At 42.0% G+C, this 9,863-nt stretch overlaps 1 long non-coding RNA gene across 2 annotated transcripts; it reads right to left on the bottom strand.

Annotated features, from left to right (window-relative positions):
• Positions 1-585: 585 nt before the first annotated feature.
• On the bottom strand, positions 586-7,953 carry LOC113989630. Of its 2 annotated transcripts, XR_005564090.1 has the most exons (5): positions 7,893-7,953; positions 3,602-3,644; positions 1,368-1,482; positions 910-961; positions 586-658 (listed from the first exon to the last, which is right to left on the bottom strand). It is a non-coding gene; the product is annotated as an uncharacterized LOC113989630 (long non-coding RNA). The 2 variants fall into 2 exon arrangements; XR_003541346.2 differs by lacking the exons at positions 3,602-3,644; positions 7,893-7,953 and adding an exon at positions 2,361-2,564.
• Between the last annotated feature and the right edge of the window lie 1,910 nt (positions 7,954-9,863).

The raw sequence follows: 9,863 nt of genomic DNA, 5'->3' as shown, positions 1-9,863 counted from the left end.
ATGTAGTTGGAAAATTTTCTGCAAGAGGTGCAATGTTATACCCACACTGCAGGGTTGGTAGAAATACCGGTAGAAATGCTCGGGGCAGCGCAGCCAGGAGCTCTGCCCCTCTTTCAGAGAAGTGCAGGAGGTGACTGGTACAGAAAGGGATGTGGGCAGCCAGGAGGACCAGGTGGGCAAGCCTGTGCCCTTCCTGCCTCTCTGCCAAAACACCATCAGCGAGGCACTAAGATAATTCTAATTACTAGCATGAAATACTTTCACAAGAATCCTGTAATCATGGAGTCACAGGATGGTTTGGGTCACAAGGGACCTTCAAAGACCAGCTACTTCCACCCTTCCCAAACCCTGCCAAGGGCAGGGACATCTTCAACCAGATCAAGTTGTTTAAAGCCCCATCCAACCTGGTCTTGAATACTTCCAGGGATGGAGCATTGCTCTTTCTGCTCTGAAACCTCACTTTGTTAACCACTTTAATCTTTGGCAGCCATTAAAATGAAGAGCTGGTAAACAACTGTTCTCTGTACTTCATAGCCTGGGTTCTAGCATTTAAGCTTTTTAATAAGTAACATGAATTTTTTAACTCTTAGCTTTTATTTTCATTCTTCCAGCTGCACCCTTGAAAATAATTCTCTCTCATCTTCTCCTTCAGATCTCACTAAAAAAAGGAGAGAAGCTCAACTTACAACTGAATAATTTTCGTAACAAACAGACCTCGAGAGGTAAAAAGAAAAGCATGATAGACTGGAAGATAATACTCCTGCTGAGAGAGAATCTAAGAGACCTATTACAGAAATACTAACAGTTGTTTTACAAGAATGCTACATTTTTAGAATAGACATTAAGAAGAGAACTAGATGCTAAAGGATCCACATGAGAAATTTAGAAAATTATTGTAAAACAACTTACATTCATAGAGAGATGCAATTAATTATGAGACTGATTTGGGTTGACTTCACCTCTAGAAGTGCAGGAAAAAAAATATAAAGATTAGATACAAGTGTTTATAGGCTGCACAATTTTTTCATGCAAAAAGTGTCTGTGACTAAGCAGAACTGTCTGAAACCACTAAGATTACGCTACTGGCTAATGGAAGAATATTTTTTTTCTTTAAGTAGGCAAAGAACCGAATTGCAATTCATCCTTAAAAACACTTTAGGAAATGCTATCTTAATGGCTTCAATTGCCACACTTCATTTCTTCTGTCTGGATACTTGGACCCACAGTCCCCCTCAGCATGATTTAAAGCCTCTCCCCACACCATACCTACACAGTTCTGCCTGTGCCTGGGTCAGGCACCACAGCTCCTCCGTGAACCTGCCCCCAGCTGGAGCCACGCTCACTGTTTCTCTGATCCACAGATTTACCTGCTTTCTCTTCCACCTTTGGAGATTTTCCAGTGGCTGTAGGTCTTTTTCTTTGACTGGCTTTATCACAAAACCTGTTGATAGTGCTTGCCCTAGTATTAGCCCACTGGTTTATCTGCAACAAAACCATCCAAAACAAGCATTGTCTTTCTGTCTTTGGTAAGCACCACCTCAGTGGCCTGACATGGCTGACTCCTTTGGGTGCTTCTGGGGAGCTTTGGAAATTACTTGTGTATTTTGTCTTAGTAATATCCCAGAAGTAAGTCCAGAGCTCTTGAAAATTAATGAAAGCTTTTGAGAAGGATCATGGTAACCACATCCATGCTTACAACACACACATATACAGAAATGCCCCTGATAATACAGTAAAAATAAGAGAGGCAGATGGGGAGAGACTGGAAAGACATTAAGAGGTCTGGAGGGATAAAGCAGCTTAGAGAAGAAGTGGGGTTTGGAGTTAAATTGGAGATGCTTTTCAAATAAAAATGGTACTTGAGAAGAGGTTAGGGCTTACTGGAGAAGAATTTTGAGGTAAGAATATAGCAGAATAATTAGGATCAAGTGCAGGGGAACGTAATGAGATTGGATGGTGACAAGTACCAGTTTGTTACTATGACTGAAGGAGTTAGTGTTACAGAAGGTTTTTGGCTATGGAAAAGCCAGTCTCATAGATAAATTATGCCCCTCTCCCAAGCACAGAGATGTGCTAATACGATTTTATGGTTCAACGGCATTTTCATATGGGCTATAAAGCAATTAGTTCATAAATTAAGAAAAGTCACAAATTAAGAAAAAGCAATTCACAAATACTTTTTAGCGTCCTCTGAAGACAGGCATCACTGGGGCTTGATTTGTCTGCTTATTCTGTTTTGGAGTGTGTGTTCTCAAGCTCCAAGAGCAGCCACCACCCCTACTGCCTCAACAGAGCATTTTTTTCCAGCCAGAAACTGCTTGGGGCAGTTGTTCAGGATTTTAGGGCATCTGAGGACTCACCTGGGGGGTTGGTTCTAGCCCAAGATTTGGCAGACTCCAAGCCAAAGTACATGTGCTGTGAAGTGAAGGTGCATTGACTTCTGTGTGCCAAGGGTCAGGCTGAACTCTGTGTGCTGAATAACATTTCAGGAAGCTCAGCAAAGCCCAGGGTGTCCAGAATACACTGGATTTTACTGTGCATGCACTTCATAAGCATGCACACAGAATTCTCCCAGGATTTCCCTGTGGAAAATATGGAAATCATCCTGCTGAAAGTAATTTTTCTTGCACAAGCTGTTATGGTCTGGTTTTCTGTATATTAATTACATTTTAAATGCATTTGCTGAAGTCTTCTTTTGCTGGGCTTACTAAGTTATTGCCAGGAAGACACTTGTTACAGCCAATGGAATATAAAAATTATCGAAGTCCAGAATATGGTTTTGTTCATTTTTAGCATATGTATTGGCCAGATAATACAAAACCCCAGGGTTTAAGCAATTGCAGAGCTAATGTTTCACAGGAACAGCACAATCTCTTTGTGAAACTGCTGCAGATATGGAACTGTATCTTGCCTTTGCCACTTATTTTGCACCTTCAAAACGCAGACACATTTTCTGATTTCCCTTGTGTGCTTGGTTGATCCCCACCTGGGATGATGCTCACATGGTGACAGGGAGCAGATCCTTCAACCCTGCCAGAGCTGCAATGACCTGACTTCTGTGGTCCAGGCCATCCCCTGCCACCTGCTCTGTGTTTGCTGGGTGGCACCCACCATGAGAAAATGGCACTGCTGGAGAAGGTTGAAGGTACAGGGCTCCGAGACCCTTCTCACATCAGCTTATGAAGCACAGAAATAAGTGGAGCCTTCTTACAGGGACATGTCATGGTGAAGACTAACACCGGCTAATTGCATTTTCTAGTACTTTCCTGATGTGTGTCAGATGTAGAGACAGTGATTGCTATCATGTGTTTACTTGGAGAAAAATATTACATGACACTAAAGCAATGTCAGATTCAGTGCATTTGCATTTCCCAGTTCCCAATGCTCAGGCTCACTGTTTCCTTCCACCATTAGACCGTAAGAGACACGTGATGTCTGCAGCACTGATTTTCTATACACCCCTTCCAGAGGACACAGGGCAGGTATTTCTAGGTTCACAAGCATGTAGGTTTAAGATCTAAAAAGCCTAATCCTGAATCCAGAAAGGAAAAATATTGGTCATCTGCTGCACATTTTTACGTCTTTGTAACACGTTACTCACGTATGTATAGATTTTGGTGATGTCAGGTAGCTCTCAGTGTTCCCTAAGCAAGAACAGATATTGCCATTTTATTACTAGCAAATAATACTGCAATTAGTACTAATAATAATACCTTATGCTAATATAGCAACTAATAATGGAGCAGAACATTACTGCAGACTGTTAGCTGGACACTTTTACTCAAGTGAGGAAAAAAGTTACCACAGGTTCAGACGAATAAAAGGCAGACATGCTGGATGTTGAGAAACATTTAACCATTAATGATACCAGTTTGACTTTTGTATCTCCTTCAGCCTTTGCTTTCTGTTGGCATCTCTGATTAGAATCAAATACCACTTACCCAAACTCACAGCATGTTGCTTGGCTGACCTGTTATATACGTTGCAATGTCACCACCTGTCAGCTTGCATTGCCCTTGTTAGACTTCTAAAATGGTAATTTAATAAAGGAAGGTGATATGAATCATCAAGGAATAATTTGAATTATCATCTGTAGATAATTCATTATGCACACATTTCTTGTGAGATCCTTAAATCAGCAGGGTTTCTTAATCAGAGACTTGAAAATTTTGTCTGTAACAGCTAGAGACTTGACCCATAAATCAGCAGCCAGGCCAGCAGGTCCAATTCATGCTTCACATTTTTTCCCTGTGAGAATGAGACACTTAATTACTACCAAGGTCACAGAAAAGGGGAAAAACCCTGTAACACAGAGTTGGTTTTGACAGCACCAGTACTGGCAGTGTTTTCTGAAAGCAGAGCAATTTGCAAGCAGAAGACAAAAGCATTGCCAGAGTGCTGGTACCACCACAGTCATCACAATTTATCTTCCTCTGTCTATGGAAGATAATATTTGCTCAAGAGAGACAGTCATACTTTTTCTCAGATTTTATTAGCAAAAATAATTAGTTATTCTGATACAGCCTCCTTTTCTATTCTTCAGTGAAGAAAACTCATGGTTTGCATCCTCCCCTTTGGGCGAGAGGAAGAGTTCTATGCAATTTATGGGAGGAATCGGGTCATGGTCTGACCATGGCACCCAGCCGTGATGCAGAGTGCCCTGGGGCTGGGCTGGAGGCACTGTGGTCTGCAGGGTCATGCTGTAGCCAGCCAGCACTGCAGGGAGGGAGGGAGGAAGATAGGGAAGGAGAGAGGGGAGAGCCTCAGAAGGATCCACAACCCTTCCTAAAATTAATTCACCAAGGAGTGAAGCAGGCACTAGCAGGTCGAGCCACCTTTGTCAGTGCATAAATCTTCCTATGCCCTGCTGAGGCAGATAGACTACATAGAGGGAGGGACCAGGACTAGCACAGCCAGAAGAAAATATGTTGAGCACAGCTCTCTAAAGTGCATTAGCCTATCTTACAATTTCAATCTCTTATTTTCATGAAATGGCATGGATTTAGCAAGCATTTAAACCCCTGCAAATTTGAAAAGGAAGTAAATCCACATTTACCCAGCTAAGTAAATGGCCCAAATCTCAGAAGTGCCAAGCCACTTCCCGATTCCCCTGAGGGGAACAGCACTGACTAGCTGGTGCCTCTGAAAGCCAGGTGACAAATTTCAGAGTTTTGCAAACTGTGGGCCAAGGGTTTTGCCAATCAATAGTCACTCAAATGTAATGAGCTGTCTAAGAGCACCCAGTCTGGATGATGGATGCTTGTCTGATCCTGGAGCAAAGACTTTAACCAATTGGCCGTGTTTATTGGACTGGATTCAGCAAATCAGAAACAACTAATTAGTTCTGTCAGCACTCATTTGAACTACTTAGGGGTTTGGGCAGGGTGGTTTTTCACTTGCTTTTCTGTTTTCCCTTTCTGGTCATGCAGTTGTTATAGTTCATTAGGGTTGGGAAGTTCCTGAATTCTGGTCCAGCTTTCCTTAACAGGTGCCTGAGCAAAGCAAGCACCCAAGGAGAGAGTGGGGAATCAGCTCTGCCCTCCAGGAAAAGGAGATTTCTGTGAAGAATGACCCCACTGAGATACCTTGAAAAATGCTGCATGTACTAGGAATTTCTGTGTCCAAAATTTTCAAGTGTTCAGCAGATTTGAGACCTCTTGAACTAGAGGAGATGATGTCTCCTTCCATATTTTACACAACAAAGCAGTTTTTTTTTTTGTCCATGAGTAACAATAATTATTATTATTTGTATTTATTAGAATCATAAAATAAGCTTACCATGAAAATATGTCTGGCTTCTTAAATACATTTTCACTAGTGGCAAAGCTGTCTCCAAAAAATCTTTGAGCTGTAACATGTATGTAAAGTCAACCTTTCCATATAACTAACTCCTCTTGTATTTACAACTTGGGAATCTGTTACAGGTGGTTTTCCAGGGTACCCTTGGATAACAAGTTTTCTATTACAGTAAGGGTGCACCAGAGAAAAGGAGACTGCAAACTGGCTGTGGTCCAGCTCCAGAATGAGACAGGACTGCGTTTCTATTTTAGTTTCTTCCTGGTTGCTATATGGTAATTTGATTGTGTTATTTTACTTCATCATGCAATTTCGTCCATTCTTCCCTAACTCCAGCATGGCAGCTGTAAAGAGATGAGAGATTTCTTTTGGAGCTCAGTCAGTTTTGAGCATGATGTGTTCAGTAAATGAGTATATTCCTGGCCAGAAAGCAGCAATCACACCAGCAGGTAAGATTCATCTCACTGTCAGATAATGGAGGGAAGATGTTTGATGTTTTATAATGTACAGACGAGTGGCTCCAGCAGTCAGAGTGACAGAAGAAGGCATAAAGTTGTCAAGTATCTTCCTCACTGCTGTAGCTGTGGTCAGCTAGAACCCACCTGCCCAGAAGTGAGGGCTTCAAAGATTGCATGCAGCACTACTACCTGATGATGCCTGAATCTGACCTCTTCCAGCTGAAGCAGCTGCTTTGTACTAGCAAAGATGCATTTCTCAAAAAGACACTGCTGAATTTATTCTCATTAGCTGGGAGATGATGTCAAATGTGCTATGAAGTGTCTCGCATTAGGTAAAATAGAAAAGTAATTTTTCTCCTCAATTCTATTATCACAGAATCATAGAATGGCTTGGGTTGAAAGGGACCTTAAAGATTATACAGTTCCAAGCCCTCTGCCATGGGCAGGAACAACTTTCACTAGACCAGGTTGCTCAGAGACCTGTCCAATCTGGCCTTGGACACTCCCAGGGACGGGGCATCCACATTATGTTGATTAATGCAATTATTTCTAGGTATATTTGAATGGTAAAACTAGGTTGGTTTTATTTGCTGGTGCTATTACTACGGATACGTGTTTCCCTTCAGGCAAGATGCTGGAAATAAGGACAACACTCCCTGGAAGCTGTGCTGTACAACACAGCAGCATTTGAAGCCCACAAAGCCCCAGTGTGAGACCGGGTTTGCCTGAAGCAGTGGCCCTTCTCTCACTCACAGACCCTCGGGAGCAGGGGTGATAATCGGCTGCTTGTCTGCTACAGGGAACATTTTCCATGCTCCTCCTTCTCCGGCCTTTTGCAGCAAATCTGTAAATTTTCCAGTCCTGGCGTCTGTGAGCACTTCCCCTAAATGTCTCAGGGCCATCTGCAAGCCCCGGGTACCTGGGCCCGGGGAGAAAAAGGAGAAAAACTCCGCTGGCTTTGCTTATTTCAGGCTGTCTTCAGTTCCAGACAGGTGTAATGGTAAAACAAAGCAGACTGCAGAGTCAGTTATTTTTTTAATGCAGCTTTTCAAACTAACATTTGAAGAAAAAGCAACAGGAAATGCAATTTGAAGGGTAGAAATCAGATGCTTTTCTGATTGCTTAACTTATCTGAACCAGAGGACTGTGAAATGAACAGCCTCAGGCAAGCTTGACCAGGAAGGCTCCAGAGCTGGCTGTGTGACTGATTCCAGGAGAGAGGGACTCCCTCTCCCCTGCTGCCTTGTGTAAACCTGAAATTATTCCTTCTCCTCTCCAAAGAACTGCCTTTCTGGAGTAAATAGCATTTGTCATAATCAGGAAGGGATGCTGACACTCCTTTTTTTCTTAAGGCTGGCATCATTCATGTATGTGCACTCGGGCTATCAGACCAAGCAGACAGGCTAGCTTACAGAAGTAGAATCAGCACATTTGACTCAATAACATTTTTTATCATTAAATAAATAAGTCTCCTAAAAATTCCCACTTCAACCATCAGCAAAATATTTTACCTACTAACAAACAACCACATCTCACCGCTGTGCAGCATTCAGAAAGCATTAAGTCGGGCTATTAGAATTCATTAAATTGCCTTAAAAAGCACAATGGGCATATTATCACATAGGCACATGCACTTACACACGCACACTGTTGTCTGCCCAGGGAACACTCCCAGTCACCTTTCTAAGCAGTCACGCACACCAGGAGCTCCTTTGATTTTAATGAACTCAAGACTTTCCCGTAACTACCCATCTCCAGGGCTCTGAGAAAACAAACACTCAGGAACGCGGCTCGTTTGGCTGCATTGTCACAGTCTGTACCGGCTATTACAGTCTCCTACAAGACGCACTTAACAGCGTTGGACAGACTCGCCAGTTATGTCATGCACAGATCAAAAGAAGTTCAAAAGCCTTCCACAATTTTCGAGGCTTAGTCCTGTTGTAATAACATCAATGATGAAATTGCAATTGTATTTGCTGGGAGCAAGAGCAGACACCTTGAGTCTCATCCCGGGAAGTACTGAGCTACTGCAGCCCCCCAGTAAGTCCAAGGAGAGTGGTTCAGTGTCACATAAAAGCACATCTTATTTATTATCAATATATTTACCAGGCAATTAAACCTGACAGCCTATTTTTTGAGGCTTTCTGCCCAGTAGCAGCTGCACAGGTATCAGCCAACCAACTGTAACACAGCAGCAAACTGAGCAAGAGGTGCTGGTGCTGGTCTCTTCATTTGAGCTGTACATCACTCACAAATGTTGATATGAGTCAAATAAAGGTCACAGCACATTTGTATCTAGCTTTAGGTGAAAGAACACCAAAGCCTTTTTATGCTGACAATGCTTCCCAAAATTTATTGTGACCTTCAAGAATCTGAAAATATTCTGCACCATCATCATCTCAGGGTCAGCATACATTCAATATTCATTAGAAAAGAAACTGCTGGGGTGACAGAAATCTGGTGGTATAGATTAGCTGCTGAGATTTTTGATTTCCCAAATCATCTAACAGGAAAGCAGCCAGGGGAGAGGAGAGAGCAGGGAGCTTTGGCAATTACCTTGTCTGAGTTAGTTATGCCTCCACTTGCAGTACACATGTGGCCATGGGTACTTCAATAACCAGTTAGCTCTCATTTTATCTATTCCCTCCTCCCCAGCACCATGTCTTTGAGATCACGACCTGACCAGACAAGCTTCTCTATCTCATCTCCTTGAATCATTCATTACTTCACTAAAGCCTTAACTCCTGCCGCCTCTTTGATACCTGAAAGCCGCTTGTTGGGCTTTGTACCTGATCAGGTACTGAGTGACTCTGGCACAGTGCTCAGCAAAGTGGGAAACAAGGTTCCTTAAGTGGAGAGGACTCCACACCTCGCAGACATGTTCTTGTTTCCACCACTTTCCTTCCTGTCATTTCCCCAGCATATTTTACAACTAGTCATTTGATTTTTAGGTTCAGTAACTTACCAATTGCAGTGTCTGCTTGGTAAGGTTTAGATCTTGCCTGCTTCATTATTTCACCAAAGCTGGGGCTCCTGGCAATGAGTGTTAATTATATCAAATATATATTAACATATGTTTTAGCTGCTTGATTCGGGGGGTGAGATTGTTTTTACTGTACATTTAGAAAACATGCTTCTACTAAATCTATTTAAATCAAGCAAATCCTGATATGAGACAAATCTAGAGGGTTTTGGGCTGAACGAGAGTGATCCACACCTAGAATTTACTGATCAGTGTATTTTTTTGTGCAATTTTCATCCTCCTATTAGTCTGATTTCTTCTTAATTTGTGTCTTTGTATATGAGAATTTGTTAAATAGATCTCTTACTAGAGCTTTTTGATCTCAAACCCATTAAAGTCTAGCTGTTTATTTGTTTATACAAACTACCTTATGGATAAATAAACATAATAACAAAATATCAGCACAGGGTGTACAGGGGGTATAAAGGGTTAAATCATATGACTGGAAAGGTAAACAGAGACAAAACAGGAAAGAGAGTAGTGAGAAGGGTGTTGTAACACATTTTAAGAGATGTAGCATGTAGCTAGTAAATTAATGAACTCCGATTATATTCCACTTTCTTTACTTTCTCTGCTATACATTTTCT

Source organism: Pipra filicauda, unplaced genomic scaffold (genome assembly GCF_003945595.2).
Source record: "Pipra filicauda isolate LSUMZ 115617 unplaced genomic scaffold, ASM394559v2 scaffold284_size963001_pilon, whole genome shotgun sequence".
Taxonomy (NCBI): domain Eukaryota; kingdom Metazoa; phylum Chordata; class Aves; order Passeriformes; family Pipridae; genus Pipra; species Pipra filicauda.
This window is presented reverse-complemented; position numbering and strand designations above follow the sequence as displayed.